Source organism: Bombina bombina, chromosome 1, assembly GCF_027579735.1.
Source record: "Bombina bombina isolate aBomBom1 chromosome 1, aBomBom1.pri, whole genome shotgun sequence".
NCBI lineage: Eukaryota > Metazoa > Chordata > Amphibia > Anura > Bombinatoridae > Bombina > Bombina bombina.
Genome location: NC_069499.1, coordinates 235,010,472 through 235,038,144, shown reverse-complemented (window position 1 = coordinate 235,038,144; position 27,673 = coordinate 235,010,472).

Below are 27,673 nucleotides of genomic sequence, written 5' to 3'. Positions count from 1 at the left end.
TGTATATAATTGTTACAAAGAAGCAGGGACGGGAACAGTGTTGTTTGAGTGAGGAACCAGGAAATAAAGTGTGTGGAGTTAGTTGCTGTGTAAATGGACTCTGTGTCAGATATATTTCTAAATCACCTGGATTTACAAACACTACACATATACGGGGCTCACCCTACATTAGAACCCATAGTGATGCTCTATGTATATAAGTACTGTACATGAGGTAATTGCAGTTGAGGATTAACCAAAAAGGTTGATTTAAAAAAAAATATCTGTTTTTAATTAAGCTAATTCTCTCTTTAAGCCAATCTCTGGGATCACTGTGTACAAACCCATAACATCCCATAATGTGCCGATAACAGAATTAATGGAATGTCAAACAGTCATTTTCATTGTTGTATTAAATAATAAAGCACTAAGCAGTTGCTTACACTTCGTAGAAAACACTGCACTATGTATTATTCATCTATTTAAATGGATTTGACCTTTTATTTATTTTTGCCCTACATTTGTGCACTGTCTTTTACTTCCTGAAAGAGCCCTACATGGATGAGGCCTTTGCAGGAAGGTTTATCTTAGCCTGATGTCATAAAACTTCAGGCTAAGAATAAACTATATGTTAGGGAGTCAGATTTGCCTATGCCCACAACTAACAGAATACAAACTTAACACACTGGGGGCAGAGCTAAACTAAGAATGTATAAGTGATAATTTTCAATATCTGTTGCTTTTTATCGGCCAGATTACGAGTTTTGCGTTATGAGCTGTGCGGTGCTAACAAGCAGTTTTTTCTCACTGCTCACTTACCTGCAGCGCTGGTAAAACGGGTTTTTACAAACCCGGCGTTAAAAGGCAAGAAGTGAGCGTAGAGCAAAATTGAGCTCCATACCGCACTCCAATACCAGCGCTGCTTAAGTCAGCGTTGAGCTGGTCGTACGTGCTCGTGCACGATTTCCCCATAGATATCAATGGGGAGAGCCGGCTGAGAAAAAGTCTAACACCTGCCTAAAGCAGCGTAAATCTCAGTAACGCAGCCCCATTGATTCCTATGGGGAAACTAAAGTTATGTTTACACCTAACACCCTAACATGAACCCCAAGTCTAAACACCCATAATCTTACACTTATTAACCCCTAATCTGCCGCCCTCGACATCGCCGCCACCTACATTATACTTATTAACCCCAAATCTGCCGCTCCGGACATCGCCGCCACCTACATTATATTTATTAACCCCTAATCTGCTGCCCCCAACATCGCCGCTAACTACATTATATTTATTAACCCCTAATCTACTGCCCCCAACATCGCCGACACCTACATTATATTTATTATCCCCTAATCTGCCGCCCCCAATGTCGCAGCCACTATTCTAAATGTATTAACCCCTAAACCTAAGTCTAACCCTAACACCCCCTAACTTAAATATAATTTAAATAAATCTAAATAAAATTACTATCATTAACTAAACAAAATACTTACCTATAAAATAAACCCTAAACTAGCTACAATATAACTAATAGTTACATTGTAGCTATCTTAGGGTTTATTTTTATTTTACAGGCAAGTTTGTATTTATTTTAACTAGGTAGAATAGTTATTAAATAGTTATTAACTTTTTACTAACTACCTAGCTAAAATAAATATAAATTTACCTGTAAAATAAAACCTAACCTAAGTTACACTAACACCTAACACTACACTACAATTAAATTGATTCCCTAAATTAAATACAATTAAATAAATTAAATTAAATTAGCTAAATCACAAAAAAATAAATAAAAAAAAATTACAGAAAATAAAAAACAAATTACAAGATATTTAAACTAATTACAGCCAATAGGTTTGAACTTCAATCCTATTGGCTTATCCAATCAGCCAATAGGATTTTTTCTACTTTAATTCCGATTTGCTGATAGAATTCTATCAACCAATCGGAATCTAAGGGACGCCATCTTGGATTACTTCATTTAAAGGTACCTTCATTCGTCGTTAGTCCGTCGGAAGAAGAGGATGCTTGAAGATGGACCCGCTCCACGCCGGAAGGATGAAGATAGAAGATGCCGTCTGGATGAAGACTTCTGCCCGTCTGGAGGACCACTTCTGCCCGTCTGGCGGACCACTTCTGCCGGCTTCCTTGAGGGAATCTTGACACTTGGCTGAAGACTTCTGCCGGTAAGTGAATCTTCGGGAGTTGGTGTTAGGATTTTTTTAAGGGTGTATTGGGTGGGTTTATTTTTTAGGTTAGGGCTTTGGGCCTGCAATAGAGCTAAATGCCCTATTAAGGGCAATGCCCATCCAAATGCCCTTTTCCGGGCAATGGGGAGCTTAGTTTTTTTTTTAGTTAGGCTTTTATTTGGGGGGTTGGTTGTGTGGGTGGTGGGTTTTACTGTTGGGGGAGTTGTTTGTATATATTTTTAAAGGTAAAAGAGCTGATGTCTTTGGGGCAGTTTAGTTTAGGCTAGCGTTTTTTTATTTTGGGGGGGCTTTTATTTATTTTGATAGGGCTATTAGATTAGATGTAATTAGTTTAAATATCTTGTAATTTGTTTTTTATTTTCTGTAATTTAGTGTTTTTTTGTGATTTAGCTAATTTAATTTAATTTATTTAATTGTATTTAATTTAGGGAATTGATTTAATTGTAGTGTAGTGTTAGGTGTTATTGTAACATAGGTTAGGTTTTATTTTACAGGTAAATTTGTATTTATTTTAGCTAGGTAGTTAGTAAATAGTTAATAACTATTTAGTAACTATTCTACCTATTTAAAATAAATACAAACTTGCCTGTAAAATAAAAATAAACCCTAAGATAGCTACAATGTAACTATTGGTTATATTATAGCTAGCTTAGGATTTATTTTACAGGTAAGTATTTAGTTTTAAATAGGAATAATTTAGTTAATGATAGTAATTTTATTTAGATTTATTTAAATTATATTTAAGTTAGGGGGTGTTAGGGTTAGGGTTAGACTTAGGTTTAAAGGGTTAATACATTTAGAATAGTGGTGGCGACGTTGGGGACGGCAGATTAGGGGTTAATAAATTTAGGTAGGGACGGCGATGTTGGGGCCATCAGATTAGGGGTTAATAAATATAATGTAGGTTGTGGCGATGTTAGGGGCGGCAGATTAGGGGTTAATAAGTATAATGTTATTATTTAACTAGTGTTTGCGAGGCGGGAGTGCGGCGGTTTAGGGGTTAATATGTTTATTCTAGTGGCGGCGATGTCCGGAGCGGCAGATTAGGGGTTAATAAATTTATTTTAGTGTTAGCGATGCGGGAGGGCCTCGGTTTAGGGGTTAATAGGTAGTTTATGGGTGTTAGTGTACTTTTTAGCGCTTTAGTTATGTATTTTATGCTACGGAGTTGTAGTGTAAAACTCATAACTACTGACTTTAGAATGCGTTAGGAATCTTGGAGGTAGAGGGTGTACCGCTCACTTTTTGGCCTCCCAGGACAGACTCGTAATACCGGCGCAATGGAAGTCCCACAGAAAAAATACTTTACGTAAGTCGGTTTGCGGTAAGGCCACAAAAGTATGCGATGCCCCTAAGGGCTAGATTTATCAACGCCTCAGCTTGCCTGTGGCAGGGCGAAATTACCCGCAGGTAATTAACATTGCACATGAGCGCAATTTTGCGGTCGCATGCAATCCCGCTCCCTGCCCACGCACAGCCAATCACGCGTGGGCAGGAGCTGTCAATCTCCTCGGTCGGACTCAACCGAGGAGATTGAATTTCGCCACAATAGAGGTGGTGAAGATGTCTGGTGACCGCTGCTTGATAAATCCCGGCGAGCAAGTTCTTGTGAGAACTTGCTGCCGCAGGGGCTTGATAAATCTAGCCCTAAACCTGCAAGACTCATAATACCAGCGTAGTGAAAAAGCAGCGTTAGGACCAGTTAACACTGCTTTTTCAGCTTACCACAAAACTTGTAATCTAGCCGTATGCTTCCTTACATTTAACATATTTGTTTTTAGCAACGGAGCACTGTTTAATATCCCTTTAAGGAGATTGTGAATTTTACTCAAATCTCCTTTAACCTTAACAAATTATTTACCCTTAAAGGGACACTGAACCCAAATTTTTTTTCTTTCGTGATTCAGATAGAGCATGAAATTATAAGCAACTTTCTAATTTACTCCTATTATCAAATTTTCTTTATTCTCTTGGTATCTTTATTTGAAATGCAAGAATGTAAGTTTAGATGCTGGACCATTTTTGGTGAACAACCTGGGTTGTCCTTGCTGATTGGTGGATACATTTATCCACCAATAAAAAAGTGCTGTCCAGAGGTCTGAACCAAGAAAAAAGCTTAGATGCCTTCTTTTTCAAATAAAGATAGCAAGAGAACGAAGAAAATTTGATAATAGGAGTAAATTAGAAAGTTGTTTAAAATTGCATGCTCTATCTGAATCAAGAAAGAAAAAATTTGGGTACAGTGTTCCTTTAAATGCCAAGGAGGAAAATTCTTTAGCAAGAAAATTAGCTGCTTGGTAGTAAAATAAACCAATCCTCCGCCACAGTCAGCCTGTTCAGGATGTTCCAACAAAAAGAAAACTATTTATTTTTTTTCCAGCTAAAGCACCATCAATTAGACATGTGCATGGCAAAAAAATTAGGTTCGGTTCGGATCGATTCGGATTTTTTTTAATTTCGGTTCGGAGCGATTCGAATTTGGAATTTTTTTTAATCAATTCGGTTCGGATTTGTTTCGGATTCATTCGGATTCGAATAAATTCGGTTCGGATTTGTTTCGGATTCATTCGGATTCGAATAAATTCGGTTTGATTCGGTTCGGTTCGGTATTTCGGTAAGTGTTAGGTGGGATTAGACTTATACTGTACAATCCATGGCCATACGAATTTACCGAATAAATCCGAAGTAATTCGGATTTATTCGGTAATTCGTGAGTATTTTAATTCGGAAATTCGGTTCGATTCAAATCACCGAATTTGCCGAATTTTCCGAATTTCCGAATCGATCCGAAACGAATCGCACATATCTACCATCAATGCTGGGAACCTTAAAAAGGGACAGTATAGTCAAATTTAAACTTTCATTATTCAGATAGAGCATGTCATTATCAAATAATTAAATTGTTTGGTAATCTCCATATCATAAAGGGCAGTGTATATCAATACCACTGATTCACGCTTTGACCTTTCCAAATAAACCAAAGTTTTCATTTCACATGAAGCTTCAAAACTTTTTCTTTGTGAGTTGTCCCTTTCAGCCAATAGGCATTAGTTTCCCAGGACCAAGTTGTAAACAATCATGCATTTCCTGCTAATATATATTACATTTAAAGACACTTTCAAATTCACTTCCATTATCAAATGTACTTTGTGCTCTTTATTTCCTTTGTTGAAATGCATATGCACATATTCTCAGGTGATTGGTAGTTATGGTGCTCTGACAAAAAGCAGCAGGACATTTGGCAGACGGACATTTGGCAGACGGACATTTGGCCGACAGACAGAAAGCTAAAGAATTTTCCGATTTCGGCCGAGGGCAGATACGTTCCTGAGTGCTCTGTTCTAATCAGAGCCTCGGGCGCCGCAACTGCCTCTGGGAACCTTACCATGGGTCCCAGCCCCACGTCTTGTAATTCTCTGTCTGGGAAACTATCTATCTATCTATCTATCTATCAAATCTATCTATCGTATCTATCAAATGTATCTATTGCATCTATTGATCTATCTATCTAATCTATGTATCTATCTATCTATCAAATCTATCTATCTCGTGGCCGGACTGTTATCTGACAGCCACTTGTGTTTCGGCCAAATGTCCGTCGGCCAAATGTCCGTCGGCTAAAAGTCCGGCCATGGGTAGTTATACACATTTCTTTGATGTCATTGGCTCATTTAATGTGTTCAGTTAGCTCTGAGTAGTGCATTGCTGTTCTAGAGTTGCACAGATTAATAACATGCGGCTAGATTACGGGTTTTCCATATGACTCATAACGCTGCTTTTTCACTACCACTGCTATTACGAGTCTTGCAGGTATAGTTGTACCGCACACATTTTTTTTAGTTAAAATAAATACAAATTTACCTGTAAAATAAAACCTAACCTTTCTTACACTAACACCTAACATTACACTAAAATTAAATAAATTACATTAATTAAATACAATTAACTAAATTACAAAAAATAAAAAACACTAAATTACACAAAATAAAAAAGACATGATCAGATATTTAAACTAATTACACCTAATCTAATATCCCTATCAAAATAAAAAAGCCCCCCCCAAAAAATAAAAATAAAAACCTAGCCTAAACTAAACTGCCAATAGCCCTTAAAAGGGCCTTTTGTGGGGCATTGCCCCAAAGAAATCAGCTCTTATACCTGTAAAAAAAATACAAACAACCCCCCTAAGCTCCCCATTGCCCTGAAAAGGGCATTTGGATAGGCATTGCCCTTAAAAGGGCATTTAGCTCTTTTTCCTTGCCCAAACCCCTAATCTAAAAATAAAACCCACCCAATAAACCCTTAAAAAAACCTAACACTAACCCCCGAAGATCCACTTACAGTTTTTGAAGACCGGACATCCATCCTCAACGAAGCTGGGAGAAGTCTCCATCCAAGCGGCAAGAAGTCCTCAATGAAGCTGGGGTTTTTTATTTGGGGGGCTATTAGATTAGGTGTAATTAGTTTAAATATTTGATCATTTCTTTTTTATTTTGTGTAATTTAGTGTTTGTTTGTTTTTTGTAATTTAGTTAATTGTATTTAATTAATGTAATTTATTTAATTGTAGTGTAATGTTAGGTGTTAGTGTGAGGCAGGTTAGGTTTTATTTTATAGGTAAATTTGTATTTATTTTAAATAGGTAGTTAGTAAATAGTTAATAACTATTTACTAACTATTCTACCTAGTTAAAATAAATACAAACTTAGCTGTGAAAATACAATAAAACCTAAGATAGATACAATGTAACTATTAGTTATATTGTAGCTAGCGTAGGGTTTATTTTACAGTTAAGTATTTAGTTGTAAATATGTATTAGTTAGGTAATAATAGTAAGTTTTATTTAGATTTATTTTAATTATATTAAAGTTAGGGGTGTTAGGGTTAGACTCAGGGTTAGGTTTAGGGGTTAATATATTTATTTAGTGTTAGTGATGTGGGAGGCTAGAGGTTTAGGGGTTAATAACTTTAGTATAGTGGCGGCGGCGACGTTGGGGGCAGCAGATTAGGGGTTAATAAGTGTAGGTAGGTGGCGGCGGCGACGTTGGGGATGGCAGATTAGTGGTTAATAAGTGTACTGTAGGTGGCGGCGAAGTCGGGGGTGGCAAATTAGGGGTTAATAAGTGTAGGTTGCTGTTGGCGACATTGGGGGCGGCAGATTAGGGGTTAATAAGTGTAGGTAAATGGCGGCGACGTTGGGGGAGGCAGATTAGGGGTTAATAACTGTAATGTAGGTGGTGGCGATGTTGGGGCGGCAGATTAGGGGTTAATAAGTGTAATGTAGGTGTCGGCGATGTTGGGGGCGGCAGATTAGGGGTTAATAAGTGTTGGAAGGTGGTGGTGACATTGGGGGCGGCAGATTAGGGGTTAATAAGTGTAGGTAGGTGGCGGCGACATTGGGGGCACCAGATTAGAGATTAATAAGTGTAGGTAGGTGGCAGGCGATGTCGGGGGCGGCAGATTAGGGCTTAATAAATGTAATGTAGGTGTCGGCGATGTTGGGGGCAGCAGATTAGGGGTGTTTAGACTCGGGGTTTATGCTAGGGTGTTAGGTGTAAACATAAATTTTATTTCCCCATAGGACTCAATAGGGCTGCGTTACGAAGCTTTATGCTCCTTTATTGCAGGTGTTAGGCTTTTTTTTAGCCGGCTCTCCCCATTGATGTCTATGGGGAAATTGTGCACGAGCACGTAAAACCAGCTCAAAGCAGTGCTGGTATTTGTGTGCGGTATGGAGCTCAACGCTGCCATATTGCCCGCTAATGCCGGATTTTTGCAAACCTGTAATAGCAGCGCTTTTAAAGGTGAGCGGTGGGAATAACTTGCAAGTTATTGCCGAGCCGCTCATAACGCAAAACTATTATTAGAAAACTATTGCCCTTTAATATGCCTTTTTGAATGGAAAAAAATATGAACTGCTGCTCTTTGATATAAATGGTAAAAAAATTAAGTATCATGCCCCCTTAAAGGGATATGAAACCCATAGAGAGTAAAGGTTTCCAATTTACTTCTATTATCAAATTTCCTTTGCTTCCATATCCAAAGTAGACTGAATGCATATGAAGGGAGCAAATTAAGGGATGGGCTCCCTCGTGAAAGAAAGGGTCATAAAGGGGGAAGGTGAGCGTGGAATCCTCTGAAGAAAAAAGAGGGGGGTCCCATAAATGAGAAAGGGGAAGTAGGTTTTACTAAAAATCTAAGGTGTGGGGAAAGGGGGGATGGGGGGAGGCATAAAGGACAGGTGAGACAGGAAGCAAGGATCACTAACCTTTTTTCTTTTTTGTAGAGCAGATCGGTTTATTTGGTTGCAGAGATGACTTCCAGAGTCAGGAAAATCCCTAAGAAGTTTCTTAATGGCGATGAGATGATCTGGAGGACAAGGGCTTTAGCAGCGCAGAGGAAGCTGAAAAAATATGAAAAAAATGAGAAACAATTACCATCTCAACAGGGAGTATCCTGAAGGGGTCCTTCTGTGTCTCCTACTGTTTTTCCCTCTGGGTCGGTAGCAGGAAAAAGGCAAACTTAAGGTAAGTACAAGAGGGCTGAAAAACCCTCCTCCCCCGGATTCCCCTGAAGCATCTGACGTTGAGGTAGTGTGTATGTCTGATGGTTCAGAGGATTTAGAGAGTTTGCCTGCCCTTTTAGCTCCCCCATGAGTCAGAGTGTGCACTGCGGCCAGGGAATTAGGCCATCATCGCCTGCAATGCATGCAGCAGTCAGGCTCCCCCTGCTAATCATCCTCAGGTGGTTAATGCGCTAAACATTATGCGAAACCGGGACGACAGTCTGGCCTTCCCCTCACATCAGGCCCAATTTGATTATGCCCCCCATAGTAGCCCCAACAGAAATAATGGATATAGCTGCGACCACCACAATATGGCACCACTGTCGCTATCCTGCCCACCATCCCACAATGCAAGTGCTGAGTGCTCCCCCTCCCCTTCCCCATCATGCTCCCATAGCGTGCACTCCCTAAGCAAGGCTGCAGGCTGCAGGCCCCAAGATGGCGTCCGGGCAGGTCCCTTCCCACCAGCTTCCGCTCACGTAGGCTACAAGATGGCGTCTGTGCGGGATCCGCCCCACCAGCTCCCTTACCGCATCACATCCACCCACGCAGGCCCCAAGATGGTGACTGGACATTACTACATCGTCGCGTTGCAGCACAATCACGTCATCAGGTCGCGTCTGTGGTCACATGGCTCAGAGCGTAGTGACGATGCCTTAGAAAGACGTTCATGTGACCGGGTGCATTCGGGTGACATCAGCGTGTGTCGCAACGTTAGCTGGAGGGTAGGCAGGGAATATAGTGAGCCTAGGAGCCTCATTAGTAGGGGGGGTGTCAAGCGGCTTGGGCCCAAAATTAGCGGGAGTTTTATCCTCCCTGGGGCAATGGGTTTCAGGTGGGCATGTTTGGGAGGAGGGAAGTCGACAAGAGGTCCCCAGAGCAGGTAGGGCAGATAGCGGTAGAGGAAACAGTGTGGGCAGGGAGCAAGTAGGCATGTGCAGCTCCAATTGCAGCAGCATTTCATAGCAGTTCCAGGCAGGGCAGCAGGAGGCCAGAGGGGCAAAAAGGCTCAGAACCAATGACAGGAATTTTAGGGACAATAGCATCATATTTGATGTCAATGGTCGGGCATATAAGAGGATAGAGGAGGTAGGAGGGGAAAAAGGTAGGGGGCAGGGGGAGCAAGGAGGTACTGCCAGCGACAGGTTTTCAACCCTGGGGGCTGTACAGTTCAGCAGGCAAAGGGATAATATGGAGAAAAATGGTAATAGTAGCAGAACTAATAATATGGAAAATTTGCAGGAAAATAGATCCCTTCCCATGGTTCCAATGCAAGGAGGTGCGGTTGAAGCGGAGTCGAGCAGAAGCAGCAGCCAGATCAGAATAATGGATACAGAGAGGCGAGGCGAGCCAGTAGTGGAGCAGGACAAGGCGGGCAGTCATAAGGAATCTGAGGGGCAAGACAAAGGAAAACAAGGTAAGAAGTATGTTTCAGAAGGGGTTTGGTATCTGATAGTTCCTCAGATTTTGCAAAGCAGGGGGGAGAGATTAAAGGTTTCAAATGAAAAGAATAATATAGATCAGTCAGATCATGAATATAATGCAGACGATGAGGTTTCAGCAACTAGGTTAATTCCACTACCCATGCATTTAAAAGCGAAAATAGTTGAAAAGGCTGAGAAAGGTAAATATGTTGACATTTTTTAAATAACCAGGGAGGCGGTAGCATGGAAATCTAGGGGAGATGAGGGAAAAAATCGTAAACTAAAATAGACTTTTCCAGAATGGGTGAAAGGGAATTTAATTTATGCTGAGTGTTTTTTAGTGGCAAACCCGGACAAGGTTAAGGGCATGTTGAGGTATATTCACCTAATAGCAGAGTGCTACACTACATACGGGGGGTATTCATTGAAGGACTATGATACAGAGTTTAGAAGAGGCAATTTGCAGCTGGGGGAGAAGGGCAGAAAGGATTTTGGGGTAAAAATAATGCATTTGTGGTCAAGAGTGGTAAAGAGTGCTGAGCCACAACAGTTTAGGCCCATGAGTCAGCCGCAGTTTTTTGCAAAAGGGGGAAAGGGGGAAGCCAAGGACTGCTAGGCATACAATGATATGAAGTGTCACAGAGGAAGTTCCTGTAAATATAGGCATTCGTGTACATACTGTAGTGGGAATCACCCTGGTGTGGATTGTAAAAGGGGCAATGTGAATGATCCAATGTATTCCTTTTGAGGGCAGGGTAATACCAGCGGTGGAATTGGATTGGGGGTTAGCCAATACACCCCTGAAAATAGATAGGTTGTTATAGGAATTACAGGCATATGGGAACGTAGAGGATAGGAAATTTCTAGAGCATGGCTTGTCTGAGGGTTTTGTGGTACCAGCGCAATTTGAGGTGAAAGGGGCAGGTAGGGAAAGAAATTTAAAGTCAGCCATAGAGTTCCCAGAGGTGTTGCAGGAAAAATTGGTCAAGGAGGTATAATTAGGGAGGATAACAGGCCCATTTAAAGAAAAAACGATTGAGGATTTAGTGGTGTCTCCCCTGGGCATAGTCCCAAAGAAAAAGCAGGGCAAGTTCAGAATGATTCAACACCAATCTTACCCTAGGGGAGGGTCAGTAAATGATGCAATAGCTAAAAATGATTCATCGGTTGAATATCAGTCTTTTGACAGGGCGGTGCAGATGGTGGGTAAGGGAGCTTTGTTATCAAAAATTGACATACAATCAGCATTTTGTTTTTTGCCCCTTAACCCAGAGAGTTTTAAATTAATGGGTTGCAAGTTTAATGACAACTTTTATGTTGATAAAAGTTTACCCATGGGGTGTTCAATTTCGTGTGCAGTATTTGAAAAATGTAGCTCTTTTTTGCATTAGTTTAGCGTTAAGAAGTCTGGTATGGACAATGTTGTTCACTATTTAGATGATTTTTTTGTTGATAGGATTAGCTGGAACTAATGATTGCGAAAGGTTAAAGTTGAATTTGTTGGGAATGCGTGAATTTTTTGGGGTACCGGTAGCTAAGGAGACAGAGGGCCCTTGCACCAGGCTAGCCTTTTTAGGTATAGTAATAAATTCCGTGAAGGGCCAATGCGAGATACCAGCTGAGAAGGTGGAAAGGGCCAGAGAACTGATAAGGGAAATTGTGGGAAGGAGAAAAATATTGCTCAGGGAAATGCAGAAAGTCCTAGGAATTTTGAACTTTGCGTGTAAGGTTATACCAGTGGGCAGAGTGTTTAAGAGAAGATTGGAGTTGAGTACCTGCGGAATAAAGAGGCCAGAACATAAAATCAGAATAACCAAAGAACTGTGGGAAGATCTCAAAGTGTGGGATTCATTCTTGAGAAAGTTTAATGGGGTCAGGATTTGGGAGAAGGAAATTCTTGAGGAAGAACTTGAGTTGTTTATGGATGCCGCAGGCTGTGGTTTTGGAGCCTTTTTGCAGGGGGACTGGTGCGCAGACGAATGGCCTGGGGAATGGAAGGAAAGTGGTTGGGTAAAAAATCTAGTGTTGCTTGAATTATTTCCCATAGTGGTGGCAGTGGCATTATGGGGTAGGAGGCTTGCGGACAAAAGAATAATTTTTTGGTCAGATAACAAAGGAGTAGTTGATTCCCTGAATGCCTTGACGGCAACATCAATGCCAGTAGTAGGATACTTTCGTTATTTGGTCTTGCAATGTTTGAAATACAACATTCGATTTAAAGCTAGGCATATACCTGGGGCGAGGAATGTCATCGCAGATGCGTTATCATGTTTTAAATGGGATGTTTTTAGAAAACTAGTACCAATGGCAAAACCAGTAGGTGAGATCTACCCTATGTTTCTTTGGCAGATTGGGAACGCATAGCGGGCATCGATGCGCTGGTCAGAAAATCTGTGGCCATTGGTACCTGGGTAGCATACGAAAAATATTGGAAGCTATGGCAGCGGTTCAGGGTAGAGGGTACGGAAGGAGATGAGAAATGATTTTTAAGTTGACTTTGGAGCTTGAAGGAAAGGGGAATGACAAAATACAGCAATAGCAGGGATATCATTTTTTTCCCAACTATATGGGGCAAAAAATTTAACAAAAAGGTTCGTAGTACAGAAAATAATAAGAGCCTGGGCAGCAGGGGAGGAAAAGGCAGTGGATAAAAGGGAGCCAATAACAGAGGAGAGGCTGGAAAAAATGAAGTGAAGCAGTTATATTCGGAGCAGCATTTTCGCTGGCATTTCACGGGGCGCTTAGAATAGGTGAACTGGTAGCCAACAGTAAAATAAGTAACTCAACAGGACTAAAGAGGGACGACGTAAGACTGGGGGAGGATGCGGTTTTGATTTTGGTAAGAAGATCAAAAACAGATAAGCAAGGAAAGGGGACATGGGTATCGACAAAGGCAACAGGAGGTTTAGCCTGCCCAGTGGCAAGCACTAAGAGATATGTGCTATTGTCAAAACAGGAGGGGGACATGTTTCTGAGACATCAGGATGGTAGCAATGTAACGCGGTATCAGTTTTGAAGAGTGATGGAGAAGGTTATAGGCGGGTTAGGATGGTACTTCGCACCACATTCATTTAGGATATGGGCTGCTACTAGCGCTGCGGGAAAAGGGTGCTCGGTAGAGCAAATTTAAAATTTAGGGAGGTGGAAATCTGTGGCTTACAAGAGTTATATTAGAATTAAAAAAATAAAAATTAAGGGTTCAATTTTGTTGTGTTGAGTGTGAAGCGTGTGTTAACAGTTCATATTTTTCTGGTTATTTTTCAGAGAGAGCATTAAGGGTATGGCTAGTCGGTCACTCGTACATTTACAGGGCGTGTGCGATAGCCAAGTATTCGGCCATCCGGAATCACTTAGGTTTTAAGGCTAGGGAAGCTAGTTTAAGATGAATAGGAAAAAGAGGGATGAAGTGGAGGGAATTAGTAAGCACAATTCAGGATGGGGAGTCCCTGACGTGTTAATAATTCACCTTGGGGGCAACGATATAGGGGATGGGCCATTCTTGGAAATACAAGAAAAGGTGGTTAGTTTTTTCCAATGGTTGAGTGTGGCCTGGCCCGGTGTAAAAGTAGTCTGGTCCAATATTATCTCGAGATTACATTGGAGGGGGGTAGAGCAGCAGAAGACAGGCTACAGGTGCAGGAAAAGGCTAAATCAGGCAGCTAGAAAAGAGGTATTGAAGATAGGGGGGGTCATCTTAGAGCACCCATTGATCACATCAAAGAGAGAGAAGCTCTACAGAATGGACGGGGAACACCTGACCAATCAAGGAAACGACCAGTTCTTGGCGGACATCAGGGACATCATAAAAGGCCTGGTAGAGGTAAGAACAAGGAGGTAAAGCAAGGTTATGGTTTTAAGTAGGTGTAGGTGGCAGAAAAAGAGGCAGTGAAATTTGGGGGCTGGCACGTAGGTGCCGCAGTGTAGTGTGAGGAGGATCCTGCGGCATACCTTGACCTGCAGTGGCGGTCTTTGGTCAAACTGGTATTGGGTCCTGCTATGCTACTGGTTCTCCCTGCGCTTCACTGTCACGCCACAGGGTGGGTGTTACCTCCCCAAAAATGTGGCCCCCAAGTTTGTGTGGAAATTTATGGAAATTTTGATTATGATGATATGGGGTCGCTTTAATAATTTTCAATTAATAAAACCGTGACCTTTCCAACATTATAAACGCCAAGAACTGTGTCTGTGTCTTTATTCGGGGAAGTGGAGGGTGTTATGGGTTTTTGTTTCTGGTGATCAAGGTTGTTAGGTTAAAGGTTGGTTGGAGTTTTAATTTAGAAGGTTTTCTCTCAGTTTATCCCTGGATTTCAAACTCTAGGGGCTCCAGACCTTACAAAAGCAGACTGAATGCATATGAAGGGAGCAAATTAATGGGTGGGCTCCCTGGGGAAAGAAAGGGTCATAAAGGGGGAAGGTGAGCATGGGATCCTCTGAAGAAAAAAGAGGAGGGTCCCATGAGTGAGAAAGGGGAAGTGGGTTTTAGTAAAAATCTAAGGTGTGGTGAAAGGGGGGATGGGGGAAGGCATAAAGGACAGGTGAGACAGGAAGTAAGAATCACTAACCTTTTCTCTTTAAGAATCGTTAAGAGAAATCTTGAGAAAGAATCCGGAAAGGTCACATGGAGGCAAGGAGCAACAAGGACACGGTTATGGGCTGGAGGTTGGCTACTTAGTCATATCTTGTAAGACCACCCGTGCGGCCCCTTAAGGATATGGTGCAACTACTGCTGACATTTGCTGGTGGTCTTTGGTTAAAGCTTTTGCTCAGCTAGTATTTCTTTAAGTAGTTGTTTTGTTAGGATTTCAGTTGTGGTATGTGGTGAAATTTGGGGGCTGGCACATAGGTGCGGCGGTGTAGGGTGGGGAGGATCCTGTGGCATACCTTGATCTGCAGTGGTGGTCTTTGGTCAAACTGGTATTGGGTCCTGCTATGCCGCTGGTTCTCCCTGCGCTTCACTGTCACGCCCCAGGGGGGTGTTACCTCCCCTGAAAATGTGGCCCCCAAGTTCATGTGAAAATGCTGGCGCATTTATTTTGAAATATGGAAATTTCTGGAAATTTTGATCATGATGATATGGGGTCGCTCTAATAATTTTCAATTAATAAAACCGTGACCTTTCCAAAATTTTAAATGCCAAGAACTGTGTCTGTGGGGCCTATCTATCAAGTTCCGAATGGAGCTTGATGGCCCGTGTTTCTGGCGAGTATTCAGACTCGCCAGAAACACAAGTTATGGAGCAGCGGTCACAAAGACCACTGCTCCATAACCCTGTCTGCCTGCTCTGAGCAGGAGGACAGGAATCGCCAGAATTCAACCCGATCGAGTACGATCTGGTTGATTGACACCTCCCTGCTGGCGGCCCATTGGCCGCGAGTCTGCAGGGGGTGGCGTTGCACCAGCAGTGCTTGTGAGCTGCTGGTGCAATGCTGAATACGGAGAGTGTATTGCTCTCCGCATTCAGCGATGTCTTGCGAGCCTGATCTGCACTGTCGGATCAGGTCCACAAGACATTTGTTAAATTGGCCTCTGTGTCTTTATTCTGGGAAGTGGAGGGTGTTATGGGTTTTTGTTTTTGGGGAACAAGGTTAGGTTAAAGGTTGGTTGGAGTTTTAATTTAGAAGGTTTTCTCTCGGTATATCCCTGGATTTTAAAGCTCTAGGGGCTCCAGACCTTATAATCTTTGTTGAAGAGATATCTAGGTATGTGTCTCTGAGCTTTACATGGCAGGAAATAGTGCTGTCATCTAGTGCTCTTGCATATGGATAACATTCTTGTAAAACTGCTGCTATATAGTGATGTCGCGAACTGAAAATTCAGTAGTACTATTCTGATCAGTTTAATACCTGTTACTCCCCCTATCAGGGGAGGTGTATATGGCATGGATTTTAGGAATCGGGAGATGGAAAAAGATGCTTGGTCGGTCCTCCTACTTCAAATTTGGGGCACTGCGCGTGCAATCGTGGCTGGACTTTTAGCCGACGGACATTTGGCCGACGGACATTTGGCCGAAACACAAGTGGCTGTCACAAAACAGTCCGGCCACGAGATAGATTTGATAGATAGATAGATAGATAGATAGATAGATAGATAGATAGATAGATAGATACATAGATTAGATAGATCAATAGATGCAATATACATTTGATAGATAAGATAGATAGATAGATTTGATAGATAAATAGATAGATAGATTTGATAGATAGATAATTTCCCAGACAGAGAATTACAAGACGTGCGACTGGGACCCATGGTAAGGTTCCCAGAGGCAGTTGCGGCGCCAGGGGACGTGTATATGGCATGGATTTTAGGAACCGGGAGATGGAAAAAGATGCTTGGTCGGTCCTCCTACTTCAAATTTGGGGCACTGCGCGTGCAATCTACTGTGCCACCAGATATGAGTGGTGTGTTAAGTAGTACTATTCTGATCAGTTTAATACCTGTTACTCCCCCTATCGGGGGACGTGTATATAGCATGGATTTTAGGAACCGGGAGATGGAAAAAGATGCTTGGTCGGTCCTCCTACTTCAAATTTGGGGCACTGCGCGTGCAATCGTTGCCGGACTTTTAGCCGACGGACATTTGTCCGACAGACATTTGGCCGACGGACATTTGGCCGAAACACAAGTGGCTGTCACAAAACAGTCCGGCCACGAGATGGATAGATTTGATAGATAGATAGATAGATAGATAGATACATAGATTAGATAGATAGATCAATAGATGCAATATACATTTGATAGATACGATAGATAGATAGATAGATAGATAGATAGATAGATAGATTTGATAGATAAATAGATAGATTTGATAGATAGATAATTTCCCAGACAGAGAATTACAAGACGTGCGGACTGGGACCCATGGTAAGGTTCCCAGAGGCAGTTGCGGCGCCAGGGGACGTGTATATGGCATGGATTTTAGGAACCGGGAGATGGAAAAAGATGCTTGGTCGATCCTCCTACTTCAAATTTGGGGCACTGCACGTGCAATCTACTGTTATACCAGATTTTAGTGGTGTGTTCAGTAGTACTATTCTGATCAGTTTAATACCTGTTACGCACCCTATCAGGGGACGTGTGTATGGCATGGATTTTAGGAACCGGGAGATGGAAAAAGATGCTTGGTCGGTCCTCCTACTTCAAATTTGGGGCACTGCGCGTGCAATCTACTGTGCCACCAGATATGAGTGGTGTGGTTTTTGAAGCCACAGTGCAGCACCAGAGGCCAGAAAAATTTGGCATGTATTGTACACATTCCTGAAAAATTAGGTATTGTTGCCAGAAAAATTGATGTTTGTTTCCCAGGCAGAAAGTGCCCTAAAACATTGCGGCTTGAACCGTAGTTGGTGGCGGACAAGTCATCCGGCATTCGAAGATAAAATACAGCAGCATGTGGACCATTTTTAGCCCAAGGCACCTCATCTCATCAGGCCTTTTTTAGTTGAATGTATCGCCCAATGTCAGTCCCTTCGGGATCCATCCCTCATTCATCTTAATAAAGGTGAGGTAATCTAGACTTTTTTTACTTAGGCGACTTCTCTTCTCAGTGACAATACCTCCTGCTGCACTGAAGGTCCTTTCTGACAGGACACTTGAAGCGGGGCAGGCCAGAAGTTCTATCGCAAATTGGGATAGCTCAGGCCACAGGTCTAGCCTGCACACCCAGTAGTCAAGGGGTTCATCGCTCCTCACAGTGTCGAGATCTGCAGTTAAGGCGGGGTAGTCTGCTACGAGTCGTTCTCTGAGGGTGGACCCCGAAGGGCTGTGGCGATGCATAGGACTTAAAAAGCTTTGCATGTCCTCCATCAACAACACGTCTGTAAAGCGTCCTGTCCTTGCCGGCGTGGTCGTGGGAGTCGGAGGATTACTTTCACCTCTTCCCCTGTTAGCTTCCCGTTGTGCTGTGACATCACCCTTATACGCTGTGTAAAGCATACTTTTTAATTTATGTTGGAACTGCTGCATCCTTTCTGACTGGCAGTAATTCGGTAACATTTCAGGCACTTTATGCTTATACCGGGGGTTTAGTAGCGTGGACACCCAGAACAGGTCGTTCTCCTTCAGCTTTTTTATACGAGGGTCTCTCAACAGGCATGACAGCATGAAAGACCCCATTTGCACAAGGTTGGATGCGGAGCTACTCATGTCCCGCTCCTCATCCTCAGTGATCTCACTGAAGGTATCTTCTTCCCCCCAGCCACGTACAACACCACGGGTACCAGATAGGTGACAACAAGCACCCTGGGATGCCTGTTGTGGTTGGTCTTCCTCCTCCTCCTCAAAGCCACATTCCTCCTCTGACTCCTCTTCCTCACAATCCTCTTCCAGCATTGCCGCAGGTCCAGCAAGCGATGTTGATAAGGCTGTTTTTGGTGGTGATGGTGACCACAACTCTTCCTCTTCCTCTTCACGCTCATCTACGGCCTGATCCAGCACTCTTCGCAGGGCACGCTCCAGGAAGAAAAAAAATGGTATGATGTCGCTGATGGTGCCTTCGGTGCGACTGACTAGGTTTGTCACCTCCTCAAAAGGACACATGAGCCTACAGGCATTGCGCATGAGCGCCCAGTAACGTGGCAAAAAAATTCCCAGCTCCCCAGAGGCTGTCCTAGCACCCCGGTCATACAAATACTCGTTAACGGCTTTTTCTTGTTGGAGCAGGCGGTCGAACATTAGGAGTGTTGAATTCCAACGTGTCGGGCTGTCGCAAATCAAGCGCCTCACTGGCATGTATCAGAAAAGTGCGCCATGGCCGTGTCGGAATGCCTGAAATGGCCACACACCTTCCTGGCCTGCTTCAGGATGTCCTGTAAGCTTGGGTATTTATGCACAAAGCGTTGTACGATCAGATTACACACATGTGCCATGCACGGCACATGTGTCAATTTGCCCAATTTCAATGCCGCCACCAAATTACTTCCGTTGTCAGAAACCACTTTGCCGATCTCCAGTTGGTGCGGAGTCAGCCATTGATCCACCTGTGCGTTCAGGGTGGACAGGAGTGCTGGTCCAGTGTGACTCTCTGCTTTCAGACAAGTCAACCCCAATACGGTGTGACACTGCCGTATCCGGGATGTGGAATAGTACCTGGGGAGCTGGGGGTGGTGCCGCTGATGTGGAGCAAGATGCAGCAGCAGAAGAAGAGTACTCAGCCGAGGAGGTTATGGAAGAGGATGGAGTAGGAGGAGTAGAGGAGGTGGCAGCAGGCCTGCCTGCAAGTCGTGGTGGTGTCACCAACTCTGCAGAGCCACGCATTCCATGGTTGTCAGCCGTCAGCAGGTTTACCCAATGCGCAGTGTAGGTGATATACCTGCCCTGACCATGCTTTGCAGACCAACTATCAGTGGTCAGATGGACCCTTGCCCCAACACTGTGTGCCAGACATGCCATTACTTCCTTTCGCACAATCGAGTACAGGTTGGGGATTGCCTTTTGTGAAAAGAAATTTCGGCCGGGTACCTTCCACTGCGGTGTCCCAATAGCTACAAATTTTTGGAACGCCTCAGACTCCACCAGCTTGTATGGTAAAAGCTTGCGGGCTAAGAGTTCAGACAAGCCAGCTGTCAGACGCCGGGCAAGGTGGTGACTTTGTGACATTGGCTTCTTACGCTCAAACATGTCCTTGACAGACACCTGACTTCACGCAGATGAGCAGGAAATGCTCCGGAAGAGAGACGGAGTGGCGGATGGTTGAGAGGGGGCAAGGAGGACAGCAGTGGTTGACATGGCTGAAGATGCTGGACCAGGAGGAGGATGGCGGCTTTGAGTTTGTGTGCTGCTTCTACTCATATGTTGATCCCATAGGCGTTTATGATGTGCGATCATGTGCACTACGCAAAGCAGTTGTACCTAGGTGGGTGTTGGACTTCCCACGACTCAGTTTCTTTTGGCACAGGTTGCAAATGGCATTACTGTTGTCAGAGGCAGACACACACAAAAAATGCCACACTGCTGAGCTCTGCGATGACGGCATTCTGGTGGTGGCAACAGCATGCGTTGATTGGCGTGTTGTCTGGCTGACCCTGGGTGCCGATGCATGCTGTCTGACTGTTCCACTAGCTCCTTGCAACGACCTCCCCTGCTTCCATCTCGTCTCCTCCTCCTCCTCTCTGTCTCCCCATCTGAACTTTCCCCCTGTTCTTCTTCTCTTCTAGCGGGCACCCACGGGACATCCACGGACGCATCGTCATCATCAACCGCTTCACTTGTATTTGACAAATCAACAAAGGAAGCAGCAGCGGGTACAACATCATCATCATCACACCGTACGTCCATGTCTGTAATGCTGCCTGACTGAGACATATCACTGTTATCTACATCCTCTGTCAATGATGGTTGCGCATCACTCATTTCTTCCAAATGATGTGTAAGTAACTCCTCTGCCAGATCAAATGAAGCGGCTGTGGTGCTAGTGTTGGTGGTGGCGGCAGGCGGGCGAGTGGTAACTTGAGAGGTGCCCATAGATAAGCTGGAGGAGGATGGTGCGTCAAGGTTTGGAGTGGAAGCTATAGAAGATTGGGTGTCCTGTGTTAAAAAGTCAACTATGTCCTCCTCAGAACTTTTCGAGTTCATGGTACACTGGCCATTATTCTAGGGACTAAGGGAATCACAGCACCACAACCACGACGGCACCTGCGGGGTGGCCTGCCTCTGCCTGACATTTTTTTTAAAATGTACACTTACAATACTATTAAACAAGATATGAGTGGTGCCACTGGGCAAGTGGGCACAGTATACGCTGTGAGTCTGACACAAAAAAGCAGACTGATGTTTCACAGTCCAAAAAGTTTAATTTTTTTTAAATTTACACTTACACTACTATTAAACAAGATATGAGTGGTGGCACTGGGCAAGTGGGCACAGTATACGCTGTGAGCCTGGCATACACGCTGGCAGGCAGGCAACTGACATTAGATTATACTAGCAGACTGATGTTTCACAGTCAAAAAAGTTTTTTTTTTTTTAAATTTACACTACTGTTACAACAGATATGAGTGGTGGCACTGTGGGCAAGTGGGCCTGGCACACACGCTGGCAGGCAGGCAACTGCAATTAGATTACACTAGCAGACTGATGACTAACAGTCAAAAAAGTTTTTTTTTAAATTTACACTACTGTTACAACAAATGTGAGTGGTGGCACTGTGGGCAAGTGGGCCTGGCACACACGCTGGCAGCCAGGCAACTGCAATTAGATTACACTAGCAGACTGATGTGTTTAACAGTCAAAAAAGTTTTTTTTTTTAAATTTACACTACTGTTACAACAGATATGAGTGGTGGCACTGTGGGCAAGTGTGCCTGGCACACATGTTGGCAGGCAGGCAACTGCAATTAGATTACACTAGCAGACAGTTTAACAGTCAAAAAAGTTTTTTTTTTTAAATTTACACTACTGTTACAACAGATATGAGTGGTGGCACTGTGGGCCCGTGGGCCTGGCACACATGCTGGCAGGCAGGCAACTGCAATTAGATTACACTAGCAGACTGATGTTTCACAGTCAAAAAAGTTTTTTTTTTAAAATTTACACTACATTTTGTTACACCAGATATGAGTGGTGGCAATGGGCAAGTGGGCTTGGCATACACGCTGGCAGGCAGGCAACTGCAATTAGATTACACTAGCAGACTGATGTTTAACAGTCAAAAAAGTTTTTTTTTTAATTTACACTACTGTTACAACAGATATGAGTGGTGGCACTGTGGGCAAGTGGGCCTGGCACACACGCTGGCAGACAGGCAACTGCAATTAGATTACACTAGCAGACTGATGTTTCACAGTCAAAAAAGTTTTTTTTTTTTAAATTTACACTACTGTTACAACAGATATGAGTGGTGGCACTGTGGGCAAGTGGGCCTGGCACACACTCTGGCAGGCAGGACTCTGCTATTAGATTACACTTGCAGACTGATGTTTAACAGTCAAAAAAGTTGTTTTTTTTTTAAATTTACACTACTGTTACAACAGATATGAGTGGTGGCACTGTGGGCCTGGCACACACGCTGGCAGGCAGGCAACTGCAATTAGATTACACTAGCAGACTGATGTCTAACAGTCAAAAAAGTTTTTTTTTTTAAATTTACACTACTGTTACAACAGATATGAGTGGTGGCACTGTGGGCAAGTGGGCCTGGCACACACGCTAGCAGCCAGGCAACTGCATTTAGATTACACTAGCAGACTGATGTGTTTAACAGTCAAAAAAGTTTTTTTTTTTAAATTTACACTACTGTTAAAACAGATATGAGTGGTGGCACTGTGGGCAAGTGGGCCTGGCACACACGCTGGCAGGCAGGCAACTGCAATTAGATTACACTTGCAGACTGATGTTTAACAGTCAAAAAAGTTTTTTTTTTTTAAATTTACACTACTGTTACAACAGATATGAGTGGTGGCACTGTGGGCAAGTGGGCCTGGCACACACTCTGGCAGGCAGGCAACTGCAATTACATTACACTAGCAGACTGATGTTTCACAGTCAAAAAAGTTTTTTTTTTTAATTTACACTAATGTTACACCAGATATGAGTGGTGGCACTGGGCAAGTGGGCACAGTATACGCTGTGAGCCTAGCACACACGCTGGCAGGCAGGCAACTGCAATTAGATTACACAGGAAAAAAAAAAAGCAGCCCTAAATAGGGCTTTTTGGGGTGCTGTCCTTACAGCAGAGATCAGATGAGTCCTTCAGGACTGTAGTGGACACTGAATACACTAGCCTAGCTATCAATTTCCCTATTAAAATCATCAGCAGCTACACTGTCCCTCCTCTCACTAAGAAAGCAGCTTCCGAATAAATCTAAAATGGCTGCTGTCCAGGAGCTGGGAGGGTCTGGGAGGGAGTGGCTGCTGCCAATTGGCTGGAATGTGTCTGCAGACTGTGAGATACAGGGTCAAAGTTTACTCAATGATGACGAATAGGGGGCAGATCGAACATCGTATATGTTCGCCCGCCGCTGAGAGCGCGAACAAGCTATGTTGGCTGGGAACTATTCGCCGTCGAACTATTCGGGACATCACTATATATATATATATATATATATACAGATGTATGGAATATCAATTTATAAATACAAAGAACATATTCTGCTATGTGCAAAACATTGGAATGTGAAATTTTACAGTAAATACACAGTGTAACACTTTATTAAATATGAATATTGCATAAATATGCTTTTATATGTTTTTATCTACTTAAATGCAATGGGTTCCAATGCACTTACAGTATATATATCTCAATGTGTAAATATGTATTTATGTGTTTACATGTGTATATGTCTGTAAATACACATATACACATATAAATACATATGTATGTATACATATATACTGTGTATATATATATATATATATATATATATATATATATATATATATATATATATAAAACATACATACATATACATGCATATGTCTTTGTTAAAGCACCTGAGACCTCATATCTTTAAACCCTTATAACTTTTGTGTACAATATTTTTTTTAAATAATTTTTATTAGTGTTATTATGAGTGTAACTATGCTTTGTAATGTATTTTTTATGTGTTTTGTTCAACTTTTTAGTTTGGAAAAACAGTTAACCAGAGCTCTGAAGTCGTAACTATTCTAGCTTGAGCGCAATTGCGTTTATTCTTAATACCAGCGGTAAGCCCGACGAGTGCAAATACCGCTCGTGCACAAACATTTGCGCTCCACTAATATTCTGGCCCCTTATTGTTAGGTTTATTTTCTTTATAATTTATCAAATCTCGTGTGTGTTTTAATTTTACCTTTTTTTTTATAAATCGTTTTTCAATCAATTTTGGAAAATTATTTTTCTTTGATTTATTATTTTGCTAAGTTTGTAATATATATGTAATCATTTTTTATTTTTAGGTTAGGGACTTTGGGCGGCAAAAGAGCTAAGTGCCCTTTTAAGGGCAATGCCCATCCAAATGCCCTTTTCAGGGCAATGGGGAGCTTAGTTTTTTTTAGCTAGTATTTTATTTGGGTTGTTGGTTGTGTGGGTGGTGGGTTTTACTGTTGGGGGGGTGGTTTGTATTTTTATTTTTACAGGTAAAAGAGCTGATTACTTTGGGGCAATGCCCTGCAAAAGGCCCTTTTAAGGGCTAGTGGTAGTTTAGTTTAGGCTAGGGTTTTTTTTTATTTTGGGGGGGCTTTTTTTATTTTAATAGGGCTATTAGATTAGGTGTAATTAGTTTAAATTTCTGTAATTTGTTTATTATTTTCTGTAATTTAGTGTTTGTTTGTTTTTTTTGTAATTTAGATGATTTAATTTAATTTAGCTAATTGTATGTAATTTAGTTAATTGTATTTAATTTAGTTAATTTATTTAATTATAGTGTAGTGTTAGGTGTAATTGTAACTTAGGTTAGGTTTTATTTTACAGGTACTTTTGTATTTATTTTAGCTAGGTAGTTATTAAATAGTTATTAACTATTTAATAACTATTCTACCTAGTTAAAATAAATACAAACTTGCCTGTAAAATAAAAATAAACCCTAAGATAGCTACAATGTAACTATTAGTTATATTGTAGCTAGCTTAGGGTTTATTTTACAGGAAAGGATTTAGTTTCAAATAGGAATAATTTAGATAATGATAGGAATGTTTATTTAGATTTATTTAACCCTTTGAGTGCTAAGCACTTTCCCACCTGGGTGCTAAGGTTTTCTTAAAGGGGCTTTTATTTAATATTTTTAAAAATATTTTTTTTTTACTTTTTTATAATTTATTTCAGATCCCCAAGGCTTACACCGTTGGAAAGGTTAGGCGATTACCTTTCCAACGGTGGGTCTTGGGGGTCTGTAGCTGCTTAGATGCCTGAGATACAGGCTTCTAAGCAGCATGCCCCCTGCTCCTATATTTAACATTGTTAATGTTAAATAAAGTTGCGCAGTGACGTCATCACGTTTATTGCTCGTGACGTCACCACACAAAACGGGAAGTCCCGGCGATGCCTTTCATTATGCAGCCCCGATCGCCGGGGTAGGAGCAGGTGGAAGCCCCCAGATCTCCCTCAAGTTGGGAGAGTGCTAGTGATGGCTCTGAGCCGTCATTAGCACCAGAGTGGGAAACTCTGTGACGGATCCGAGCCATCATTAGCACTCAAGGGGTTACATTATATTTAAGTTAGGGGGTGTTAGGTTTAGGGTTAGACTTAGGTTTAGGGATTAATAACTTTAATATAGTGGCGACGACGTTGGGGGCGGCAGATTAGGGGTTAATAAATGTAGGTAGGTGGCGGCGATGTTAGGGACGGCAGATTAGGGGTTAATAATATTAAACTAATGTTTGCGAGGCGGGAGTGCAGCGGTTTAGGGGTTAATACATTTAATATAGTGGCGGCGACGTTGTTCGGCAGATTATGGGTTAATAAATGTAGGTAGGTTGCGGCGACATTGGGGACGGCAGATTAGGGGTTAATAAATATAATGTAGGTGTCGCCGATGTTGGGGGCAGCAGATTAGGGGTTAATAAATATAATGTAGGTGTCGGCGATGTTGGGGGCAGCAGATTAGGGGTTCATAAGTATAATGTAGGTGACGGCGGTGTCCGGAGCGGAAGATTAGGGGTTAATAATTATAATGTAGGTGTTGGCGATGTCTGGGTGGCAGATTAGGGGTTAATAAGTGTAAGATTAGGGGTGTTTAGACTCAGGGTTCATGTTAGGGTGTTAGGTGTAGACAAAAAATGTATTTCCCCATAGGAGTCAATGGGGCTGCGTTACTGAAGTTTTACGCTGCTTTTTTGCAGGTGTTAGACTTTTTCTCAGCCGGTTCTCCCCATTGATTCCTATGGGGAAATCGTGCACGAGCATGTTACACCAGCTCACCGCTGACTTAAGCAGAGCTGGTATTGGAGTGCGGTAATGAGCAAAACTTTGTTCAATGCTCACTTCTAGTCTTTTAACGACGGGTTTGTAAAAACTTGTAATACCAGCGTTGTAGGTAAGTGAGCGGTGAGACAAAACTGCTCGTTAGCACCGCACAGCCTCTAACGCAAAACTCGGAATCTAGGTTATTCTTTGTTAAAAATGTAAATTTAGTTCTTATCTTGATGGTAAACTAGATAAGGAGGCTCGTGAGAAAGAGCAGGAGGGACTTTGTAATTTTTTTAGGGCAATGCCCTACAAAAGGCCCTTTTTATTCTTAGATTAGGGTTTTTTTATTTTGGGGTGACTTTTATGTTTTTATAGGGGTATTAGATTAAGTTTTATTTTTTTTTTATTTTGGATAATTTTGTTTATTATTTTTTGTTTATTTTTTTTGTAGTGTTAGGATTTTTTGACAGAAAAGAGAGATGTAGTATATGAAAGAATATATAGAATAGAGCTTGCCCATTATTATTTACAATTTAAAGGCACATTAAACCCCCCAAAATTATTTAATGATTCAGGTAGAGCAAATGGGCTTCATTATCTTGATAGTAGCAAGCTGAACACATATAGGTGAGCCAATGACAAACAGCATAAATGTGTAGCAACCAATCAGCCCCTAAATTCCAGTGTTACATTACTGCTCCTGAGCCTACCTATGTATGCTTTTCAACAAAGGATACCACGAGATTGAAACAAATTAGATAAAAGAATTAAATTGGAAAATTGCTTAAAAATGCATGTTTTGTTTGAATCCTGAAAGGTTTTTGTTTTGTTTCGTTTTCTTATTTTTTTAAACTGGGAAAAAATCAGGTTCAAGCAACATCATGTTTGCAAATATTATCTCAACATATGCCAAGAAATTCTATGTTGCATCCAACATTCTCTCTTCTACTGCAAAACAGCATAATTGTTCAAATAAATACACTTTGAAATTGTGCTTAAAGGAACATGAAACCCAACATTTTCATGATTCAGATAGAGCATGCAATTTTTATACAACTTTCAAATTCACTTAAATTATCTAATTTGATTTGTTCACTTGGTATCCTTTGTTGAAAAGAATACCCAGGTAGGTTCATGAGCTGGAACTTAGCTGCTGATTGCTTTATTTTAGTTTGTTTATTTGTGAAAGTGTTTGCTGATTGTAAAAATATGTCAAGTAATTTACAGACAGCCAGATTACGAGTTTTGCATTATGGCTGGCTCGCTAATAACTTGTATGTTATTTTCACCACTCACCTTTAATAGCGCCGCTATTACAGGTTTGCAAAAACCCGGCTTGTGCAGGCGATATGGTTGCATTGAGCTCCATACCTCACCCAAATACAAGCGGTGTTTTGACGTGCTCGTGCATGATTTCCCCATGGACATCAATGGGGAGAGCCGGCTAAAAAAAAGCCTAACACCTGCAATCGCGGAGCGTAAAGCTCCGTAACACAGCCCCATTGATGTCTATGGGGAAAAAATGTATGTTTAAACCTAACACCCTAACATAAACCCTGAGTCTAAACACCCCTAATCTGCTGCCCCTGACACCGCCGACACCTACATTACACTTATTAACCCCTAATCTGCCGCCCCCGACATCGCCGACACCAACATTGCACTTATTAACCCCTA